Source organism: Somniosus microcephalus, chromosome 18, assembly GCF_052327205.1.
Source record: "Somniosus microcephalus isolate GS21.2 chromosome 18, FLI_Smic_1.0, whole genome shotgun sequence".
NCBI lineage: Eukaryota > Metazoa > Chordata > Chondrichthyes > Squaliformes > Somniosidae > Somniosus > Somniosus microcephalus.
The window spans coordinates 19,286,063-19,311,374 of NC_141004.1; the positions used below are offsets into that span (position 1 = coordinate 19,286,063).

Below are 25,312 nucleotides of genomic sequence, written 5' to 3' on the forward strand. Positions count from 1 at the left end.
TAAAATTGGGGACACGGACTCTACAAGTTTTGTTTTCAGCCCATCGTTCAAGCAAACAATTTTTATCTGTTACTTGTTTCGTTTCACAGTTACATAAAGCGCCTGATCAATTTTCCTGTGAAAACATTCCAGATAGTAGCTGTCTACTTGCGCAGAAATAGGAGTGAGTACTCGACAAGGAGCGAGGACACAGATGCACGTGTTCCAAATTGCAGCCTTCTTCTAGTAGTGGGATAGACAGAACACTCTTTATGCTGAACAACAATTGAGTCACCACTGGCCCTTAAAAGTTTCTGAAAGTCTACCCTCCCCCCGCCCCCCCCCCCCATCCCATGGCTGCCACCAATACATCCTAATCCTGATGATATTCTCAGTATATAAAACTAATAGACTTATCTTATCAATGTCTACTCTTGAAAATGTTGTGCAGACAAAATACGTAACTGCACCAATAAGTAAATCAGTGTAAAATTGTGCATTAAAAAAAAAAATGCTGCAATCTTTACCCAAGAGTGTTTGACAATATTTGAATGCGATAGTGCAAAAACCAGTTGTGTACATGCAATGTTGTTACACTGAAAAAGACACGTAGCTGTTCGGTTGTTCTGGAAGGTACCTCAATTTGTTTACTCCAACGTTTGTGTGAAAAATGTTTTATTGTGGCGGGGGGGGGGGGGGGGGGGAGAAAGAAACTCAGGTCAGGCAATACGGGCGGTTGATTAAAAACCTAAAATAAACTCGCTCAAGTTTCCTGGGAACTTCAGAACCATCAGACTCCCAACATAGGAACTAGGCTTTTACTTATCAATGTTGACGTTTCATTAAAGCCGTTCTCTGCAAAATGCTAACACAGAAGTCCATGGTTTTGACTGTTGTGTTCAGTAATACAGATCATAAAATCGGAAACTTTGTCATGAAGGAAAGTCCACTGTAAATTAGAATGACTTCTATAGGTTAGTATCCGACACAGCAAGTTGTAAAACAGTAATGACAGCTGCAACTTATAAAAAAAAAACACAGCTGTACAGGTAGACGTAGGTAAGCCTAGGAGAAAAACTGTGTGAAATAACTGAGTAAAGAGCAGAAAGTGTGTGTGTGGGGGAAGGAGACAGGATTTGGGATCGAACTGGATAGAGCTCCTGTGAAGTGGCTTGGGATGTTTTACTATGTTAAAGGTGCTATATAAATTGCAAGTTGTGGTTGTTAAATGCACTCCCTGGTTTTCCTGAAGAATTAAGATTTTTTTTCCCCCTTCTGCTCTTTGTCCTGATGAGGGCTTTGGGTTCCCCGGTCTCTCTTGGAGAAGCAGGTTTTCACTCCAAATTTTCCCTTGAATAGTAGGGCAGTCACCTCTGTTGCATGTCTATAGGTTTGGGGCACTCACCTAGAATATGAAAGTGACCCTTGTCTCTGAGGTTAGAGACCAGGTCAATATCTAGGCAGTCTTGCACTTCCCTGCCGCTCTTCAAAAGGATCCATGGGAATTTCTGGTCCATTTTTTTTTTTTTTTTTTAAAACAACAAACTTGCCTTTCATGTCCTCAGGATCCCCCAAATTTCCACTTCACAGCCAGTGTCAGCTGTGGCTCAGTGGGTAGCACACTCGCCTGAGTCAGAAGGTTGTGGGTTCAAGTCCCACTCCAGGGACTTGAGCACATAAATCTAGGCTGACACTCCAGGGCAGTGCTGAGGGAGTGCTGCACTGTCGGAGGTGCCATCTTTCAGATGCGACGTTAAACCGAGGCCCTGTCTACTCTCAGGTGGATGTAAAAGATCCCATGGCACTATTTCAAAGAAGAGCAGGGGAGTTATCCCCAGTGTCCTGGTCAATATTTATCCCTCAATCAACATAAAAACAGATTATCTGGTCCTTATCACGTTGCTATTTGCAGGACCTTACTGTGCGCAAATTGGCTGGCGCGTTTCCCACATTACAACAGTGACTACACTTCAAAAGTACTTCATTGGCTGTAAAGCGCTTTGAGATGTCTGGTGGTCGTGAAAGGCACTATATAAATGCAAGTCTTTCTTTCAATAAATTACTGAAAAGCAGGAGTCAATTTATACACAGCAAAGTCCTTAAGATAATTGACCAGATAAAGGGCGAAGGGTGAATGATGGCCAGGACATGAGGAGAATTCCCTTTGAATAGTGCAATAGAATATTTTGTTTCAGTACCTCGACTCATCTGAAAGATGGTACTTCCAACAATACCTTAGTAATAACAATCTAGATTGTGCTCAAGTCCTGGACTGGTGGCTTAAACCCACATTCTTCTGAGTCAGAGCTGAGAATGCTACCAGCGAGCCAAGCTGACACATTAAATGGATCGTCTATGATATAGAACTGGTCCACATATTATGGAGGTCTTTATTCCACACAGAATGATTCTTTCCTACTTCCATTGTTGGTCAGAATGTGGATGGCACTAATAGACCACAAAAAGAAAATGGGAGAAATGATTAACTTTGTGACAAATAAAAACAATGATAGTACTGTGCCTAATCTTAGTGTTGAGTCATGCACAAGTGTCAGGGGGTGATTGAGTGGTTTTGTGCTCAAATTTACAACATGGCATCAGTGATGCAGTACGTGGAGCAACAGACATCAAATATATGATTAATTAATTGCACCAAATGGTGGACAACTAAATTTAACAGAAAAAGAAAGTAAATTTAATTGAAACATCTGTTAATCAAAATAAGGAGGAGAAACATCACATATTTCTCCCAAATGTTCATTTCTAGGACTGTTGTTTCAGAAGCCAGAGTAGAAACATTTTGTTGATGACACAGATCTGGAAAAACAAACTCCCATTTTATATCGTCATTCCCCTCTTATCACTAACATTCTCCGAGAATCCACAGTCGGATAATGTTCAATCAGCTCAGAATATAGATTTCACCCCAAATTTAGTCACCATTGTCCAATCAAGGTACAATCAATCCAACACAATAATTCCGTGTTAGTCTCCGCTAACTGGGACACTGGAAATGTAATTTCCTTCTATAGTTGTTATTTACAGAAACTAGTTGATCTTGCGTGGCATTGCTCACAGAATTATTTATTTAAAAAGTCTCCTGAACAGCCATCAATTGTTTTAATTCTCTGAACGATTTTTCTTATTACTGTAGATATTTCTGATATTCCCTGGGTACCAACAGCAAAATCAACTGGTTTCTGTAAATAACTGTAGAAGAACGTTACATTCCTAATGGCCCAGTTAGCACGTGGACTGATGATGCTGGACTAATTGTACTTGTGGTAATTATTATTCATGGCATCTATCATTGTGGCCAGACGAGTGGCAAGTGACCTGCTGCCAGGTCTCGGTCAATGCCGTCACGGACACATTCGAGCACTAGTGTCAGCTGTGGCTCAGTTGTTAGCACCGTTGCCTCAGAGTCTGACGGTTGTGTGTTCAAGTCCCAGTCCAGGGACTGGAGCACAAAAATCCAGGCTGACACGCCAGTGTAGTACTGAGGGAGTGCTGCACTGTTGGAGGTGCAGTCTTTTGGATGAGACATTAAACCGAGGTCCCGTCTGCCCTCTCAGGTGGACATAAAAGATCCTATGGCACTATTTCGAAGAAGAGCAGGGGAGGTCTCCAGTGTCTTGGCCAATATTTATCCTGCAATCAACATTGAAAAAAAGAGATTATCTGGTCATTATCACGTTGCTGCTTGTGGGAGCTTGCTGTGCGCAAATTGGCTGCCGCATTTCCTACATTACCACAGTGACGACATTTCAAAAAGTATCTCATGTAAAGCACTTGGGATGTCCGGTGGTGGTGAAAGGTGCTATATAAATGCAAGTCTTTCTTTTACTTTTCAGTGTGGCATGTCACGGTACACTATGATGTGGAGATGCCGGTCGGTGTTGGACTGGGGTGGACAAATGTGAGAAGTCACACAACACCAGGTTATAGTCCAACAGCTTTATTTGAAATCACAAGCTTTCGGAGCGCTGACGAAGGAGCAGCACTCCGAAAGCTTGTGATTTCAAATAAAGCTGTTGGACTATAACCTGGTGTTGTGTGACTTCTCACAACGGTACACTATGACATTGGCTCACATCTGCAATCCTGCACTTGCAAACGTTGGCCATTCCGCTGTGGGAAAGCACCTCACATTATCCTTGGGCTGCTCTTGCACAGCTCCGAGCAGAACATTTCAGATTTGCGGCACCAGTGAGGCCTGCGAGCAACTTACTCGTCCACGAGCACTTGCCCATCCTCTTGCCAAGGCTGATTTTTCATGCTGGGATCGGAGGAGAAAAATAACTTTTAAAAGAAACTAGACTGTGTGCCCCCCCACCCTGCAGAAAATGGTTCGAGACATCACGGTGCATTGCAAAATCTTCTGGAAAAGCAAACTGTGAAATACAATTAAATATTTCTACTGCGACTGGATTGCAATTAATGAAATTGCAGTATCCCCCTCAATCTGTGCAAATATCAAATGTGGTTGACCGGGATCTGTCTGTCATGCTGTACAGTACTTTACACTGCACAAATGCTTCCTAAACAACATATTTTAAGCATTTGTATCAAGCACGCCCAATGAACAAAAATAAATTAGAGAAGACTTCTTCAGCAGCACCTCCCAAACCCGCGCCCTCTTCCACCTAGAAGGACAAGGGCAGCAGGCGCATGGGAACACCACCACCTCCAAGTTCCCCTCCAAGTCACATACCATCCTGACTTGGAAGTATATCGCCGATCCGTCACCGTTGCTGGGTCAAAATCCTGGAACTCCCTCCCTAACAGCACTGTGGGAGTACCTTCACCACACGGACTGCAACGGTTCAAGAAGGTGGTTCACCACCACCTTCTCCAGGGCAATTAGGGATGGGCAATAAATGCTGGCCTTGCCAGCGACGCCCACATCCCATAAAAACGAATTTTAAAAACATTAATGAATATCCTGCAATTGTGCAATGCTTCCAGCACATCCGATTCAGAGATAAACTGACACACATTCCGGCCGGACGCTGTACATAGAGTGGAGACTACAACCTCTGTTGGAACTGGCATCTGGTTATACTTTTATGGTCAATTTAAAAATTAATGTTCTACAAGACCTTTAATAATCTCAGATTGACATCATACAGGCTTCAATGGCCCTTGCATGAACAACTTCAAAGTGTTTGTTTTATTTTAGTTAAGAGCAGTGGTTTTAAATCTATTCCATGTGGGGACCTCTCGCACAAACCGACAAGAACAGAGGACCTTTACAAATTGTGACATACCAGAGGACCTCATGTTCTAACTTTTGAAAGATTGTGTCAGGTACCCAAAGGGAATCAATGCCATCACTGCAAAAAAAAACTTTTCTTAGTACTAGTGGATCTCTTGTGGGATCGCTCATGGTGAATCACTGTTCAATGATAACAAATGTAAGAAATCACACAACACCAGGTTATAGTCCAACAGCTTTATTTGAAATCACAAGCTTTCGGAGCGCTGCTTCTTCGTCAGGTGAAGTGGAGAGATGCATAAAAACACAGCTTATATAGTCAGAGAATAATGTCAGATGTTTACAGGCGAGACCACGCAGACACTGCGACAACGAATGAACGGACACTGCGCAACAATCGTCAGGCAGGAGTGCTCCCTCCCAGTCGGGGAACACTCCAGCAGTCAAGGACATTCAGCCTCCGATCTTTGGGTAAGCATTCTCCAAGGCGGCCTTCGAGACACACGACAACGCAAAATCATTGAGCAGAAACTGATAGCCAAGTTCCGCACCCATGAGGACGGCCTGAACCGGGATCTTGGGTTCATGACACGCTACATGTAACCCCACCTGACGTAGGGTCATCCAGACACGAGTCGTCGTTGGCTTGATCTCTCCACACAGATGCGGCCGGACCTGCTGTGATTTCCAGCAAAAAAACTGTTTTTTGTCTGTTTTTTTGTTTTTCCATACAGACCCCAGCATCTGCAACATTTGACCCCACCTCATTGTTCTTTGATGTAATGTTTTCCTGACTAACCTGTTTGGACACCATTTACACCTTTGATTGCTGTGATTATCTCTCTGCCGAGGTGTGATAAATGGCAGTTAGAAAGATTACCTGTAAACATCTGACATTATTCTCTGACTATATAAGCTGTGTTTTTATGCATCTCTCCACTTCACCTGACGAAGGAGCAGCGCTCCGAAAGCTTGTGATTTCAAATAAAGCTGTTGGACTATAGCCTGGTGTTGTGTGATTTCTTACATTTGTCCACCCCAGTCCAACACCGGCATCTCCACACCAATGATGACAAGAGTAGTGTGGTATGTAGAATAAAATGTATGGTTACATAATATAGTGGATGTGGGGTAAGTTACAGAGTTGAATGGATTGGATGAATCCATTACTAGTATTCATTGGTAGGGGATGTTAGTGGTGAGAAGAAAATAAATGAGTGGGCTAGGTTTCAAAGAATGAAGTAGAGGAATAAAAAAGGGTAGGAAGTAAAGAGGATGAAATAAAAATCAATGAATAGGAAGAGTTTCTGTTGGAAACAAGAGTTGGAAGAGGTGTAGTTGGAAATAAAATATATTAGTTGGTTTGGAACTGTGGGGAAAGGAACAGAAAAGCATAATTGTACACTAATTAGCAAGTGGATAGAATTGACTATGTAATGGGTTATGTTGGGGAACTGTAAATAAGCATGACATATACTTGCAGAGATTTACAAGACTAACATTAAGGCTAGAACTCCTGCTGCTGTGGTTATCTGCATCCTCTCACCAGTAATGCACAATTGATGCTTAATCTTTTCAGCAAAGTTTTTGGCTTTTACAGCCATACACTTAGAGCTATTTTATCTCGTTACTAAGCAACAGTCTGTCAGTACAGCATCATGGAATCATACCACACTCTGAGCAGCTTTCATCTTATCCAACCAGTTTTTAAGTTATTGAATCAGCCATGAGCAAGTGAAAGGAAATGTTTCCGGTGGGGTTTTCATACAAACAATCTTCAGTTTACACAGATACTCAACGTGTAGACAAACATGTTCAATCACAGTTTTCAGCACATGCTCCAGTGGTACACTGTCCTATAGAAATTTAGAGCACAAGATCCTTCCGTTCGATTCCCAAAATGGCAAATTCCCCAATTTCAGTGGACAAAATGGCCACGTTGTAGCGTGCAGGGCTGCAAAATAAAGTTGAGAAGGCAAGCCAAGTCTGTGCCACTTCCAGCAAAAAAAAAAAGTTTCTAGTGTGTTGTAAACTGGATTTTGTTCCTTGTGCCCAAGGTGAGTTTAATGTGGGAAAGTGCGAGGTTATCCACTTCGGTAGGAAAAATAAAAAAGCAAATTATTATTTAAATGGGGAGAGATTACAAAATGCTGAGGTACAGAGGGATCTGGGGGTCCTTGTACATGAATCACAAAAAGTTAGCATTGCAAGTAATTAGGAAGGCAAATGGAGTGTTGGCCTTTATTGCAAAGGGAATGGAGTATAAAAGTAAGGAAGTCCTGTTACAACTGTACAGGGCATTGGTGAGACCACACCTGGAGTACAGCGTACAGTTTTGGTCTCCTTATTTAAGGAAGGATATACTTGCATTGGAGGTAGTTCAGAGAAGGTTCACAAGGTTGATTCCAGAGATGAAGGGGCTGTCTTATGAAGAAAGGTTGAGCAGGTGGGGCCTATACTCATTGGAGTTTAGAAGAATGAGAGGTGATCTTATTGAAACATAAGATTCCGAAGGGGCTTCACAGGGTAGATGCAGAGAGGATGTTTCCCCTCATGGGGGAATCTAGAACTAGGGGGCATAATTTCAGAATAAGGGGGCACCCTTTTAAATTGGAAATGAGGAGGAATTTCTTCTTTGAGGGTCGGGAATCTTTGGAATTCTCTTCCCCAGAGAGCTGTGGAGGCTGGGTCATTGAATATATTCAAGGTGGAGATAGACAGATTTTTGAAAGGTAAGGGAGTCGAGGGTTATGGGGAGCGGGCAAGGAAATGGAGTTGAGGCCAAGATCAGATCAGCCATGATCTTATTGAATGGCGGAGCAGACTCGAGGGGCCAAATGACCGACTCCTGCTCCTATGTCTTATGTTCTTATGTGAGGAATGTCAAAGCTGGGGAAATGGAACACAATGTCCTTCAAAGTCTGTATCAAACACTCTCAGGTCAGATACAGCACAGCCAGCTGCAGATCAAAGCTCTCTCTATTCTGCCCCAACAAAGTGCCTGAACTCCAGCCCGAGAAGAGAATCCCCCCACATTTCCATTACCAGCCATCTTTGTGGTCTTTCCAAGTGAGACTTCCAACTTAATACTAATTATGTGCAGCTTTGTTCTGTCTGCAACAAATTAAGACTTGCCAAATTTATTTTACATAGGTCCTTTACTTAGGCAGTAGAGAAGACATCTTCATTCCATCAGTCTGCACTGGACTTGAACCCAGATTTCAGAGCTGAATGGACAAAGTGCTGCTCAGCCACCTCTAAAGATTTGTAATCAGAGCCAATTTAAAGCCTTAAATATCAGGATTCAAAAATTTGGGATTGAGGAAGTGACAATACCAACACAACAAAGTTCTTCAAATAAACCAGCACATTTGGGACTTGTGGAATCTAGTCTTGTGATATATGCTCACTAGTGCATGTGAACTTCTTGCTCAATGCCAACAGGGAGTACAGATTACATATGCAGAAAATTGAAGAGGTAGGGAGGAAGAAGAAGTGGGGATAACGTAGATTTTAACTAGATTATTGATGAACGTGATGGTAGCGGATTACTGCATGCGTAAAATTGAAGTGACAAGAGCTTCGACAGCATCTCCCAAACTCACGACCTCTACCACCTAGAAGGACAAGGGCAGCAGGTGCATGGGAACACCATCACCTCCAAGTCGCACACCATCCTGACTTGGAAATATATCGGCCGTTCCTTCATGGTCACTGGGTCAAAATCCTGAAACTCCCTCCTCAACAGCGCTGCAGGAGCACCTTCACCACACGGACTGCAGCAGTTCAAGGCAGCGGCTCACCACCACCTTCTCCAGGGCAATTAGGGATGGGCAAAAAATGCTGGCCTTGTCAGCGACGCCCACATCCCAGGAACGAATAAAAAAAAGGTAGTAAAAGTACAGATAGTATCATATTTATAAGATTGTAGTTTGTTGCACCTATTGGCAAAGCTTTTGCTTCAGACATAGGAAATAGGATAAAGGAATATGGATATAACCATTTAAGCAGTTATTGGTTACCTGCAGAACCCAGCAGTTGCTTCAAACATGAATGATATTAATGTATTCTCTGTACTTGCAGCTATGAAAAAAATTAGTACATTTTGTTGTTGGACTGTTTGGTGGCAAAGATTCCTGTGTGTGGCTCTAGGAGAAACATCATTACCTGTGCTGCAACTGCAGCAGTGCCAATGCCAACTAGCCCAACAAAAACAGAAGCAATGCCACCGATTGCAGCAGTTGGAGCTGGCAGTACAGGTAACTGCTTCACGGTCATCTGCCGTTGCTATGTTCAACACTGACAATTTTCAAGCTGATTTTTTTTTTAATGAAACATTTAGAACTGAGATGAAGAGGAATTTCTTCTCAGAGGGTCGTAAATATGTAGAATTCTTTGCCCCAGAGAGCTGTGGAGGCTGGGTCATTGAATATATTTATGGTGGATATAGACAGACTTTTGAACAATAAGTGAGTGAAGGGTTATGGGGAGCGGGCAGGGAAATGGAGCTCAGCCCAAGGTCAGGTCAGCCATGAGCTTATTGAATGGCGGAGCAGGCTCGAGGAGCCAAATGGCCGACTCCTGCTCCTAATTCTTATGTTCTTATGAGCACGGCTGAAGCAATGTTTTTCAGCAAGCAGTGACCAGACGTGGGGAGCTTATCTAAAATTAAAATAGAAAATGCTGCAAACGCTCAGCAGATCAGGCAGCATCTGTGGAAAGAGGAAGGTAGGGTTAACGTTGGATGATTGACAATCTTTCGTCAGGACATGGGGATCTGCAGAGATCATCTAGTTAGCTTCTGTTCACAGTACCAACTTCTGTTAAAGTCAATCAGACATTTTTAGCTGCTGGAATCATTTGTACAAAATGATATTCTTGTCTTGGGAATGAGACTCCGGATACACGGTTTCCTGAGGATCTTTTCCAGAGCTGCAAAACTAACAGCTACAATGTGTTCTGATGCATCTTTGTTTTGTTTTTAAAACAGTACGTTAACGTTTGAAAGGTGGGGGTTGTTGTTTAATAAGTGTGTATTACATTTGGTGATGAGGCTGCTGCATCTTTTGAGATAGAGTTACAGTACACTGGGGGAAGTGTTACTGTGATGTTACAGAAGTGGAACAGAAAGATGGACAAACACGCAACTGCTGTCACTCGGCAAACTTAGACTAGTTATTTCCAGAAGGTGCCGAGTGTGAATGATACTTGCTGAAGTTGAGGGCAAGCTATATAGAGCTGTCCAGAGAGGCACTCTACCATTACATTTAAAAAGTACATTATATTGCGTACGAAAATAAATCTGTTTTGATCAGACAGAACTTGCACCTATAGGACATCCCAAAGCACTTCAGTGTCCATGAAGTACTCTTGGTGTACTCACTGTTGTAATGGCGTTAATGCAGCAGCCAATCTGCACACAGCAAGGTCCCACAAACAGTAATGCGATAGATGGCTTAAATCATTTTTCTTTTAGTGATGTTAGTTGATATAAATATTGGCCAGGACACCAGGTCTTCAAATAGTGCCATGGAGGCGGTGGCGTAGTGGTTATGTCACTAGACTTGTAAGCCAGAGGCTCAGTCTAAATGCTCTGAGGATATGGGTTCAAATCCCACCACAGCAGCTGGTGGAATTTAAATTCAATTCAATTTAATTCTGGAATTAAATGTTAGTCTTAGTAATGGCGACCATGATACCATTGTCGATTGTTGCAAAAACCCATCTGGTTCACTAATGTCCTTTAGGGAAGGAAATCTGCTGTCCTTACCTGGTCTGGCCTACATGTGACTCCAGACCCACAGCAATGTGGTTGACTCTTAATGTCCTCTGAAATGGCCTAGCAAGCCACTCAGTTGTAAACAACTGCTACGAAAAACAATATGGACTGCAGCAGTTCAAGGCGGCGGCTCACCACCATCTTCTCAAGGGCAATTAGGGATGGGCACTAAATGCAGGCCTAGCCAGCGATGCCCACATCCCATCAATGAATAAAAAAAATAAAAATAAAAATAAATCCACCTGAGGGGGCAGACAGGGCCATGGCTTAACATCTCATCCGAAAGACGGCACCTCCAACGGTGCAGCGCTCCATCAGTACGGCACTGAATTGTCAGCTTAGACTATGTGCTGAAGTCTTTGGACAGGTCTTGAGCCCACAAAATTCCCACTCAGAAGAGTGCTGCGACTGAGCCAAGGCGGACGCCCTACAAGAGAGGAAGGTGGAGAAGTAGAGGGAGGTCCACAGCACAGAACATAGACAACTCCTTCTTCTTAGGCAGTCCCTCGAGACCGCGGATGACTTATAGACAACTGAAAGCATGGTTTCTAATGGTCACGGGCCAGCGGTGGTTCTGCAGTGCCTCCACTATAGCGGGGTGGGGAGGGGGGGGGTGTAAGTACAGCCTGATATACTTTAAAATTTGTCGTTTCCATTATAAAATGTGGACCCAGAAGTTTATAAATGAAAAAAGCGGCAGGATGCTCATGCAAATAAGATTTTTAATAAATTATATAAACATTTCCAATGATCATGTCAAATGACTAAACTGCAATCTACAAAGGCTCAACAGAAATAAGTCTCAAATACTGCAATATTCTAGGCAAAAGCAGATCAAATATCTTCCAGCGAAGGTAACAGCTGACGTTCTGTGTACGCAAGTAATGAAAAACTAACTTCCAGTGTGTTTGTTTTAATTCAGATACGAGTGGGTTGCTGACGAGTACAGGGATATCATTACACACAAGGTGTTAAGGAGCAGGCTTCTGCTGAAACAGGCGGCCATCTTTACAGTCTGTTAGCATTACACAAGGCTGATAATTTGTCAATTTAGTGCATCATTAACACTTCATAATAATTCAGCATGGTATTCCTTAATTTGTGTACAGTGTCAACTACACTTATTCAAGACTGACTACATTTTTTCTTTCAAGTGGCTGTATATTACAAAACAGGAATTTGGCCTCCCAATGTTGTAACTGTAATAACTAATACACAAACACTCGGAAAGGGAAGTAGATCATTTCATTTCCCAATTCAAGCTCCAACAAGATTACAACTCTTATCCTTTCTCCTAAGTACCTTCAATTTCCTTCATGTGAGAAAGGAAAATAAGTGCCTAAGTCCGCTTAGTAAGGAACTCAAATGTTTACTGGGTGACTGCAAACAAAAAGAGTTGCAACAGACAAGATAAGCTAAATGTCAGTTTTATCTGCATTCGTCTCTTCCCCACCCTGCTGAACGGCCACTAGCTTCCAAGGGCACCCCACCTCAGGACTTACAGGACAGATGAGACTCCAACCCACAATTCCAGCAGACCTCCTAATACCTTCTATAGCAAAGCCTATCTACAGAACAATCAGTGTTACAGGTCGTGATTTCCCGATAGAAGATTAAGTGTGAATCATTAATAGGTTGTTGGAATGGGGATTCATTACAAGGTTTTTTTTTAAAAAAAGGTAGATGGTCTGCAAGATATCTTCTTAACAGCATCTTAGCTGTGGGTTCAAGTCCCACTCCAGAGACTTGAGCACATAAAAATCTAGACTGACACTCCAGTGCAGTGTTGAGGGAGTGCTGCATTGTCGAAGGTGCCGTTTTTCGGATGAGACATTAAAGCGAAGCCCCGTCTGCTCTCTCAAGTGGGTGTAAAAGATCCCAAGGCATTATTTCGAAGAAGAGCAGGAGAGTTATCCCTGGTGTCCTGGCTAAATATTTATCGCTCAATCAACAGCACTAAAACAGATGATCTGGTCATCATCACATTGCTGTTCCTGGGACCTTGCTGTCTGCAAATTGGCTGCCACGTTTCCAACATTACAACAATGACTTAATTCCAAAAGTACTTCGAGACATCCAGTGGTCATGAAAGGTGTGTATAAATGCAAGTCTTTCTTTTTTCAACACTATCATGCAACATATTAGTGTTTCAGCAGACAGGAGAAACAGATTCCCCATATGCATTCCCAAACTTGGTTGTGCCATTAGGGAAGTAGTGAGGAAGCAGCTAATGATTCTCCATAAAGGAGGAACCCCCCCACCCACCGCCACCACACTTTTTTTTTTATATACAGTAACGCCTGGGAGCTATCTCTTCCAGTTGAGGAATGGTTTGGAAACATAAAGCAACAAGATCTTGGCTGTAGTGTCGTGAAAGTGTTGAATGGAGCTAAGCTATTTTCTCAGAGTGAGGGAGGGGGAGAGAAAAAGCGAGCAAGGAACTCCTGGTGTTCACTGGCACTTCCTAGCAGCTTGATCTATAGTGGTCGAGACAGAAGCCTGGGAGAAAGTCACTTGCTTGCATCGCCTTCGGGGACTGGAGTGTGATCTTGAGAAACAAGGCATTTTATTCAAGACTGAAGGTCAATGTTGTAATTGATCAAAATAAATGGGCAAGAGAAATGCAGGGAACAGCACCAACCACTGTACATGGCCTTCTTTGACCTCACAAAGGCCTTCGACACTGTCAACCGTGAGGGATTATGGAGTGTCCTCCTCAAATTCGGCTGCCCTCAAAAGTTTGTCACTATCCTCCGCCTGCTTCACGACAACATGCAAGCCGTGATCCTGACCAAGGGTTCCACCACAGACCCAATTCGCGTACAAACCGGGGTCAAGCAAGGCTGTGTCATTGCACCAACGCTCTTATCAATCTTCCTTGCTGCAATGCTCCATCTCACCCTCAGTAAGCTCCCCACTGGAGTGGAGCTAATTTACAGAACAAACGGGAAACTGTTCAACCTCTGTCGCCTCCAGTCCAGATCCAAGGTCGTCCCATCCTCTGTTGTTGAATTACAGTATGCAGACGATGCTTGCGTCTGCACTCACTCGGAGGTCGAACTCCAATCCATCGTCAACACCTTCACTGAAGCAAACGAGAGCATGGGCCTTACACTAAACATCCGTAAGACAAAGGTCCTCTACCAACCTGCCCCCGCCACAGTGCTGCCCCCCGATTATCAAAATCCACGACAAGGCCTTGGACAACGTGGACCACTTTCCATACCTCGGGAGCCTACTGTCAACAAGGGCAGACGTCGACGATGAAGTCCAACACCGCCTTCAGTGTGCCAGTGCAGCCTTCGTTCACCTGAGGAAGAGAGTGTTTGAAGACCAGGACCTCAAACCCGGCACTAGGCTCATGGTCTACAGGGCTGCAGTGATACCTGCCCTGCTGTATGCCTCAGAGACATGGACCATGTACAGCAGGCACCTCAAAGCACTGGAGACGTACCACCAACGCTGCCTCCGCAAGATCCTGCAAATCCATTGGCAGGATAGGCACACCAACGTCAGTGTTCTTGCTCAGGCCAACATCCCCTGCATCGAAGCTTTGACCACGCTCAATTAGCTCCGATGGACGGGTCACATTGTCCGCATGCCCGATACGAGACTCCCAAAACAAGCGCTCTACTCGGAGCTCCAGCACGGCAAGAGAGCCCCAGGTGGGCAGAGGAAATGCTTCAAGGACACCCTCAAAGCCTCCTTGAAAAAGTGTAACATCCCCACCGACACCTGGGAATCCCTGGCCCAAGACCGCACAAAGTGGAGGAGAAGCATCCGGGAAGGCGCCGAACACCTCGAGTCTCTTCACCGGGAGCAAGCGGAAGCCAAGCGCAGGCAGCGCACGTCAACCCGAGCACCCCACCCACCCACCCCTTCAACCACCATCTGCCCCACCTGTGACAGAGACTGTCGGTCCCACATTGGACTCATCAGTCACCTGAGAACTCATTTTTAATGTGGAAGCAAGTCATCCTCGGTTCCGAGGGACTGCCTAAGATGATGATTTTGATCCTTATAAAATAACCTCAACATTCAAAGTGATACGATCACTTTCTTTTCATGTTGTCTTTTTCTTCGGGAAAACTGCACTGACCTCAGACTCCACAATATCCGATCACTGAAAATCTAAACCAATTTAAAACTTTCCAGGACAGAACATCCTGCATAACAAATTATATGGAACACATGTGTGAAACAGATCAAATAATGTTCAACTAATGTTACCACAAGCCAGCATGCTGGGACCATTAGCAATCAACATTGCTTATACTGGATGTCAGTTGCTCACTGTTGCTTTTCTATACGAGAACAAATCTTAGAATGCTTACATTTTTATAGTACCTTTTGTTGAAGCATTTCAAACTGCTTCACTAAATGAATTACTTTTGAAATGCAGACACATGCATTTAAAAAAAAAAAAAAAAACCATGCATGCATTAATAAGTTAAATCCAGAAAAAAAATACTCTACAAGTTAAAAATGAATTTGATTTTTCAAAAAAAAGTGAATTGGATAAGTTACTCTGAGTCTGTACTTTCCTTAATTCCTGCTATAATTACAATCTTTTGGTGGATTTTTAGTTTGTGAGTTGACAGCTGAGTGTGCTGGAGGAACAGTTTCCTACTTTTGAGCACCCAGTAAGTACCAGCATCAAGCATTTCTAGGTGTGGTCTACCATGGGTGAGTTACGTATTAAAGCACCACTTTGATCCAACTATGCCTTTGGCCCAACCTCAGAAAAGCAGCTGCAAACACTAAGGGGGAAAAATTCAGTTGGTTGCGCCTCCCGTTAGCGCCTTAAGAGGGCACTAACGGGACGCAAACCAACTAGCGCCCGGGCGCGGCACTGCCCACGCCTCCCGCAAAATTCAGCGGGAGGTTAGTGGTGGCGCTAACCGGTAGTGCCCTACGGCGCTGCGCCGCTGGCGATGACGGCATTGGCATACGCAGTGCCCCGCTCACGCCCCGGCCACGATCTTCGGGAGCGCCCCCTGACTTACCGCCGGATGCCATGTCCGACGGGGTCAGGGGGGCATACCTGCGGCCGGGGAGGCGCAATTTAAAGGCAAGGTGTGGGGCGGCCATTTTTGTTGCTGGCCACCTGCCAGCACCTGCCTGCGCTCCCGTCCCAGACCTCCTGAAACGCCACCCCCCTCCCCCACTCCCCGCGGAGTGCTGGCTGCGCTCCAAGAGCCCGGCACTTCTCGAGTGCCGGGCTCTTGATGCACTTCCGATCCCCGGGGGCCCAGCTGGGCCGCAGGTCGCGCTGCACAAGGCCCCTCCCCTTTAAGAAGGGGAGGAAGGCCTGCAATACCGCGGCGCGACGTGCCGCAGCGACATAATGCCGCAATATTGACTCACAGCGCCCCAAGAGGGATGCGGGGTGCTTCCAGTAGCGCCCAGCTTCCCTCTTGGGGCGCAACCACTCAATTTCCGGCGCGGGGATGCTAATTTTTCCAGGGCGCTAAAGTTAGCGTCCCAATTGGGGCGCTACTCAATGTTTAGCCCCAAATATCACCACTTCTCCCACCAGGGCCACCTTGACAGAGATTTCCAATTTATAGTCAGCTGAGTGTTGAGTTTCTCCACTTATTAAAGATCTAGGTTGAGATTGCCCCAAGCTTATTTCAAGTAGGACCCATCCAGTAGTCAGACTGACAAGATTTTCATTCCATTATTCTGGGCTGGGTTCACACCCACATCCCCAAGGTGAAGGGACAACATGCTAATCCACTGCATTACTTCATTCCCCCACCTTCCTATCCTATTTTACCAAACTCATTTGCCACTATTCTCATCTTTCCTGTAAACATCGACTCCTTGCTGTGGTTTGGTTTCAGAGGTAAGAGTCACTCACCCTCCAGTACAAGTAGCTGTTAATCATGGTGTAAGTCCTTAGTGTTGTCAGGCTATTCCGACTGCTGGCGGAGGATGGAGGGAGAGAACACAACCAAACTTGATCCTGTCCTCATCTAAAATGCTCATGTGCACTTCCAGCAGTGGTCATTGGGCAAAGATGAAAATTGCGTACTATGGGTGATGCTGCCCTCCCCAACTAAGGGGCATTGAGGCTAACTGTAGCACCACAGCAGATGCCCCAGCTGAGAGCAGCAGACTTGTACAGACAAGGGATCGAACCTGGAAAAGTCCTGTACGGTTCAGCTCACTGGAAAAAGTAACGTAATCTATTTTTGCAAATATTTCATAGAAGACATTTCAAGTCCAATATCTGGTCACTTTGGGAGCCATATCTAGGGTATGGTTTACTAGTTGCAAAATCGGAATTCAAATCCAATATAGGCTCCAACATGAACCAACCATTACAACATGCGAACATACAAAACAGGAAGAGGCCAGCTGGTCTATCAAGCCTGTCCCATATTAATGATGCCTGGAGCATCAGGATTAGACACTTCCTACTGCCCCCAGCAGCCAAGTAATCCCTAGGAGAGGCAAAAAAAAACACAAAGAGAAACCCAGGGCCAAAAAGGAAAAACAAAATACACCAATATGGAGGCGTAACAAGGATCCCTTACTTGAGTTCATTTTCAAACAGGCTCAAGAGGAGGAACAGAAATCTGGAATCCAAGCAAAGGCCATTCAGAACTGAAAGCTTATCACATTATGCGGATGATCTCTTAAATCAAGAACTGGATTAATATTCTAATTAGGGCTAGAAGGGGGATTTAAGAAAAATAATTACATTCCAAACAACTCAACGCTGATCTGATCTCGTCATTCACCATATGGTTCTTTAGATATTCGCAGCTGATAAAGTTTCAGATTTGGTCCACCTAGACACCATTTCACTTGGACTCAAATCTATCTATTTATCTTTATATACTAGCTAGAGTGCCCGGCGGTGCCGAGGGTTTTTTGAGGGCATGTTGTTATGAAAAAAGTACAAATAATCTTTATATATATATATATATATATATATATATATAAATATAAATGAGTTTGTCTGTCTCTCTGTCTGTGTGGGAAGGAGAGAGAGAGAGAGAGAGAGGGGGGGGTGGGAGGAGAGCGAGGGGGGGGTGGGAGGAGAGAGCGGGGGGGTGGGAGGAGAGAGAGGGGGGGGTGGGAGGAGAGAGAGGGGGTGGGAGGAGAGAGAGGGGGGTGGGAGGAGAGAGAGGGGGGTGGGAGGAGAGAGAGGGGGGGTGGGAGGAGAGAGAGGGGGGGTGGGAGGAGAGAGAGGGGGGGTGGGAGGAGAGAGAGGGGGGGTGGGAGGAGAGAGAGGGGGGGTGGGAGGAGAGAGAGAGGGGGGTGGGAGGAGAGAGAGGGGGGGTGGGAGGAGAGAGAGGGGGGGTGGGAGGAGAGAGAGGGGGGTGGGAGGAGAGAGAGGGGGGTGGGAGGAGAGAGAGGGGGGTGGGAGGAGAGAGAGGGGGGTGGGAGGAGAGAGAGGGGGGTGGGAGGAGAGAGAGGGGGGTGGGAGGAGAGAGAGGGGGGTGGGAGGAGAGAGAGGGGGGGTGGGAGGAGAGAGAGGGGGGTGGGAGGAGAGAGAGGGGGGTGGGAGGAGAGAGAGGGGGGTGGGAGGAGAGAGAGGGGGGTGGGAGGAGAGAGAGGGGGGTGGGAGGAGAGAGAGGGGGGTGGGAGGAGAGAGAGGGGGGTGGGAGGAGAGAGAGGGGGGTGGAGGAGAGAGAGGGGGGGTGGGAGGAGAGAGAGGGGGGTGGGAGGAGAGAGAGGGGGGTGGGAGGAGAGAGAGGGGGGGTGGGAGGAGAGAGAGGGGGGTGGGAGGAGAGAGAGGGGGGTGGGAGGAGAGAGAGGGGGGGTGGGAGGAGAGAGAGGGGGGTGGGAGGAGAGAGAGGGGGGTGGGAGGAGAGAGAGGGGGGTGGGAGGAGAGAGAGGGGGGGTGGGAGGAGAGAGAGGGGGGTGGGAGGAGAGAGAGGGGGGGTGGGAGGAGAGAGAGGGGGGTGGGAGGAGAGAGGGGGGGGGTGGGAGGAGAGAGAGGGGGGGTGGGAGGAGAGAGAGGGGGGTGGGAGGAGAGAGAGGGGGGTGGGAGGAGAGAGAGGGGGGTGGGAGGAGAGAGAGGGGGGGTGGGAGGAGAGAGAGGGGGGTGGGAGGAGAGAGGGGGGGGTGGGAGGAGAGAGAGGGGGGGTGGGAGGAGAGAGAGGGGGGGTGGGAGGAGAGAGAGGGGGGGTGGGAGGAGAGAGAGGGGGGGTGGGAGGAGAGAGAGAGGGGGGGTGGGAGGAGAGAGAGAGGGGGGGTGGGAGGAGAGAGGAGGGGGGGGTGGGAGGAGAGAGAGGGGGGGTGGGAGGAGAGAGAGGGGGGGTGGGAGGAGAGAGAGGGGGGGTGGGAGGAGAGAGAGGGGGGTGGGAGGAGAGAGAGGGGGTGGGAGGAGAGAGAGGGGGGTGGGAGGAGAGAGAGGGGGGGTGGGAGGAGAGAGAGGGGGGTGGGAGGAGAGAGAGGGGGTGGGAGGAGAGAGAGGGGGGTGGGAGGAGAGAGAGGGGGGTGGGAGGAGAGAGAGGGGGGGTGGGAGGAGAGAGAGGGGGGTGGGAGGAGAGAGAGAGGGGGGTGGGAGGAGAGAGAGGGGGGTGGGAGGAGAGAGAGGGGGGTGGGAGGAGAGAGAGGGGGGTGGGAGGAGAGAGAGGGGGGTGGGAGGAGAGAGAGGGGGGGTGGGAGGAGAGAGAGGGGGGTGGGAGGAGAGAGAGGGGGGTGGGAGGAGAGAGAGGGGGGTGGGAGGAGAGAGAGGGGGGGTGGGAGGAGAGAGAGGGGGGTGGGGAGGAGAGAGAGGGGGGTGGGAGGAGAGAGAGGGGGGTGGGAGGAGAGAGAGGGGGGTGGGAGGAGAGAGAGGGGGGTGGGAGGAGAGAGAGAGGGGGGGTGGGAGGAGAGAGAGGGGGGGGTGGGAGGAGAGAGAGGGGGGGTGGGAGGAGAGAGAGGGGGGTGGGAGGAGAGAGAGGTGGGGTGGGAGGAGAGAGAGACCTGGAATATCCAAGGTCTACGCTCTTCAGTGCGAGAAGTGAAGAGTAGGACAGCAGAGTTCATAGATGAAACTAAAGACCTAGATATTATCATTTTACAGGAAACTTGGTATAAGGAAAAGGACACACTGGCTGTCCCAAGGGTACACTGAGCTGGTGGTCCCCTCCAATAAATTACCAAGTGTAACCAAGGCAGAGACTCCAGAGGCATACTGATCTGGTTTAAAACAGAACTTAAGAATTACATCAAATTTATAAAAAGGGCGAAACCATATGTGGCTCAAACTTGAGAGGGAGATTATCTCAAACACCCAAGATGTTTACATTTGCGCACTTTATGTCCCCCCAATCGATTCCCCGTACTTTAAAGAGGACACCTTCTCCAACATGGAGGGGGAAATTATCCAATACCAGGCCCAGGGGAACGTGTTGATACTGTGGGGACCTCAATTCAAGAACGGGCGAAGAACCAGACTTCACCAATAATCAGGGAAACAATTACGTTTTCGGGAATAACCACTTTGACATCCCTTCCCTTCCATACAGGCATAACTGCGACAAGCAGTCAAATACCAACGGAAAACAGCTACTACAGCTCTGTCGAAACCTGGGTCTGTACATTGTCAATGGTAGGTTCATAGGAGACCTCCTAGGAAGATCGACCTATTGCTCACCTCTTGGCTGCAGCACAGTAGACTATATGATTACAGACTTAGACCCACTATGCGGTCTCCTCTACATTGGGGAGACCAAACGCAGATTGGGTGACCGCTTTGCGGAACACCTCCGTTCAGTCCGTAAGGGTGACCCCGAGCTTCCGGTCGCCTGTCATTTCAATTCACCGCTCCATTCCCACTCGGACCTCACCGTCCTTGGCCTCTTGTACTGTTCCACGGAAGCTCAACGTAAACTCGAGGAACAGCACCTCATCTTCCGATTAGGCACTCTGCAGCCTTCCGGTCTCAATATCGAGTTCAACAATTTCAGATCATAACCTCGGCCCCCATTTCATTTTCACTTATATTTTTCCACTCCTTTCCTTTCCCCCCCCCCTTTCCTTTTGTTTCTCTCTCAATACAATAATACAATACAAATCGCTTTATTGGCATGATAAGGTACATCTTATGTTGCCAAAGCATCAAAATACATTTATGGTTGAACACATAAACGCGGTTCCATTCATACAGTGTATAAACAGGTATATCCCTGAGTTTATAAATATATTTTCGCCTTGTTTATATATACTCTTGTCTTAGTTTACTGGTTGTCCCTCTGTTCATGGCAAGCTGTAACATAGTGTGCCGCCAGTGTTACACAGCTTCTCTCCTCCCCCAGTAGGAATGGGAGTTTTTGGTTGTCAGTCAGATTTCTGAATTCAGGGCATATTTGTGAGAATTTTTGATAGAAATTCTCTCTGATGCCCTGATATTTTCCACAGGCTGTGAGGAAGTGCATCTCTGTCTCAACTACTCCCTGACTGCAGTGAGAGCATATCCTGTCTTCTCTTGGCAGCCTGGTCTGCCTGTGTCTGCCTTTTTCGATCGCTAGGCTATGTTCGCTAAGTCTGTACCTTGTCAAGGTTCTTCTCAGTTTGTTATCCTTTACCATGGTCAGGTAATCAGCTATGTTGTATTGTCTGTTTAGGGCCAAGTAGCAATTGAGTTTGCTTTGGGTTTTTGTTGTTTCTGCCCAATATGACAGATATTTTTCCTTTTGCTTAGCGACGATTGTGTTGGGTCGAATTCTTTGTGTTACCCTGTCACTGTCCTGGGGCTGGTTATTGTTAGTATTGTTATTAGTTACTTTATTGAGTCCCAGGACTAGTTGACTGAGGGTATTCTTCTTTATGGTCAGCTCTTGGCATTTCAGGGCATTTCACACCTGGCAGCTATCTTTTGCCCTGCCAGTACACTTTACACCTAATCACAGCCTATTACCATCTCGTCTAGCTTCTAATCTCTTTTACTTCTGTTGGTTCTTTTATTCTTTTGTCCGATCGCAGCCCTGCCTTCGATCTAGTTCCTTTTCTCTCCAGTTTTGAAGAAGGGTCAAACCCGAAACGTCAACTCAAATTTCTCTCCACGGATGTTGCCTGACTTGCTGAGTTTTTCCAGCATTTTCTGTTGTTATTTCGGATTTCCAACATCTGCAGTATTTTGCTATCAGACTTAGACCCATCCTCTTTCAGAGCATTCACAGTCAAACCACAAAACACTGTCAGATCACAGTCAAATTACTATGTTCCTCAAAAAGACAGAAACAAACAACATAGAAACACAACCCAGTAAACTGTACAACACCAAAAAATCGTACAGATGGGCCAAAAACGACATGGAAAAATACCAGAAAACAATTAGCAATGCATCAACTCAAGCTCTCTTGGACACCTTTCTGGATAACATATACACTCACAATAAAGAAGGCGTAAACCGGGCAGTTATTAAACTAAACAATATTTTTGATAATTTGGCAACAAATGCAAACTTGAAAGCTCGCAAGAACCCAAAACAAAAAACCTATGAAAAATGGTTTGACCGAGATTGCCATAACATGAGGAAAAAACTTAGAAAAATATCAAACCAAAAACACAGACATTCAGAAAACGAGGAATTACACCTTACTTATTGTCAGACACTAACACAATACAGAAACACACTCAGAACCAAAAAAGAGCAATATATTAAGAATACACTCAGCTCCATGGAGGAATCCATTGATTCCAATTGTTTCTGGGAAAACTTGAAAACACTACACAAAAAACAACACGACGATTTGGCCATTCAAAATGGGGACACATGGGTAAACCACTTTGAAAAATTATACCAGAAAAACACACTAAGACCAGAGCAACACCAAATATGCAAAAAACTGGAAAAGCTAGAAATGGCCATAAAAGATAACCAAAACCCGCTAGACGCCATAATAACAGAAAAAGAACTTCTTGAAAAACTCAAGGACCTGCGACCAGGAAAAGCCTGCGGGACAGACGGCATACCAAACGAGATGATTAAACACACAGACAACAAAATGAAACTGGCTATCCTAAAACTCTTCAACTTGGTTCTGAGTGTCGGTTATTTCCCTGATATCTGGAACAAAGGACTCATAACGCCCATATACAAAAGTGGGGACAAAATCGACCCAAACAACTATCGAGGCATCTGTGTAAACAGTAACCTGGGGAAGGTATTCTGTAGCATCATAAACAAAAGACTTATAAACTTCCTTGAGGAGCACAATGTCTTGAGTAAAAGCCAAATTGGATTCCTGCCAAACTATAGGACATCCGATCATATCTTCACCCTACAGACCCTAATTGACAAACACGTTCACCATAACAAAAGCAAAATCTACGCATGCTTTGTAGATTTCCAGAAGGCTTTCGACTCCATCTGGCATGACGGTTTATTCCTGAAACTTATCGAAAGCGGGGTAGGAGGGAAAACATATGATGTAATTAAATCAATGTATACAAACAACAAATGTGCTGTTAAAATTGGAGACAAACAAACAAAATACTTCCCACAGGGGCGGGGGGTGACGCAGGGCTCGCCAATCTCACCGACACTCTTTAATATTTACATAAATGGATTGGCAAAACTACTTGAACAATCTACAGCACCCGGCCTCACCCTATATGAATCCAAGGTTAAATTCCTCCTCTATGCAGACGACCTGGTTCTGCTGTCACCAACTAAGGAGGGTCTACAGCAGAACCTGGGTCTGCTGGAGTCATACTGCCAGACTTGGGCCATGACAATAAATCCCCAAAAAACCAAAGTCCTTGTGTTCCAGCAAAGATCCAGACATCAGGGACCCAAAATAAATTTCACACTAGGAACAACCAAAATTGAACAAACCACTAACTACACATACTAAGGCTTAAAAATCAGTTCTACGGGAAATTTCAAACTGGCTGTGAATGAACTGAAAAAGAGAAAGCAAGAAGGGCTTTCTATGCCATTAAAAAATCAATCCAAATAGAAATCCCAATTAGCATTTGGCTCAAAATTTTCAAATCAGTAATTGAACCAATTGCACTCTGTGGCAGTGAGGTGTGGGGACCGCTAACACAACAAGCGTTTGCAAAATGGGACAAACACCCAATTGAGATCCTACATGCAGAATTCTGTAAAAGTATCCTCCGGACTCAAAGGAAAAACCGTAAACAATGCATGCAGGGCAGAACTAGGCCAATATCCATTAATAATCACTATCCAAAAAAGAGCCACCAAATTTTGGAAACACCTAGAAATGAGCAACCCCCAATGCTATCATTACGAAGCCCTGAAATGCCAAGAGAGGACCATAAAGAAGAATACCCTCAGTCAACTAGTCCTGGGACTCAGTGAAGTAACTACTAACACTACTAACAATAACCAGCCCCAGGACAGTGACAGCGTAACACAAAGAATTCGACCCAACACAATCGTCGCTAAGCAAAAGGAAAAATATCTGTCATATTGGGCAGAAACAACAAAAACCCAAAGCAAACTCATTTGCTACTTGGCCCTAAACAGACAATACAACATGGCTGATTACCTGACCATGGTAAAGGATAGCAAACTGAGAAAAACTTTGACAATGTACAGACTTAGCGAACATAACCTGGCGATCGAAAAAGGTAGACACAGACAGACCCGGCTACCAAGAGAGGACAGGATATGCTCTCACTGCAGTCAGGGAGTGGTGGAGACAGAGATGCACTTCCTCACAGCTTGTAGAAAATACCAGGGCATAAGGGAGAATTTCTACCCAAAATTCACAAAAATATGCCCGGAATTCAGAAATTTGAATGACGACCAAAAACTCCCATACCTACTAGGGGAAGAGAGAAATTGCATAACACTAGCGGCACACTATGTTACAGCTTGCCATAAACAGAGGGACAACCAGTAAATATAAGAAAAGAGTATATATAAATTATATGAGAGTATATATTTATACACTCAGGGATATATCTGTTTATACACTGTATGGATAGATCTGTATTTTTGTGAACAAACATGAATGTTTTCCGATGCTTTGGCAACATAAGATGTAACTTGTCATGCCAATAAAGCGATCTGAATTGAATTGAATTGAGAGAGAGAGACGGGGGAGAGAGAGAGAGAGAGAGAGACGGGGAGAGAGAGAGAGAGAGACGGGGGAGAGAGAGAGAGAGAGAGACGGGGGAGAGAGAGAGAGAGAGACGGGGGAGAGAGAGAGAGAGAGACGGGGGAGAGAGAGAGAGAGAGACGGGGGAGAGAGAGAGAGAGAGACGGGGGAGAGAGAGAGAGAGAGAGACGGGGGAGAGAGAGAGACGGGGGAGAGAGAGAGACGGGGGGAGAGAGAGAGAGAGAGACGGGGGAGAGAGAGAGAGAGAGAGACGGGGGAGAGAGAGAGAGAGAGACGGGGGAGAGAGAGAGA

The 25,312-nt window shown here is 45.9% G+C and overlaps 1 protein-coding gene across 2 annotated transcripts in view; it reads right to left on the reverse strand.

Annotated features, from left to right (window-relative positions):
• Positions 1–25,312, reverse strand: part of LOC147105079 (AMP deaminase 2-like) — a 172,381-nt gene that overhangs the window by 119,757 nt on the left and 27,312 nt on the right. The window lies entirely within an intron of this gene.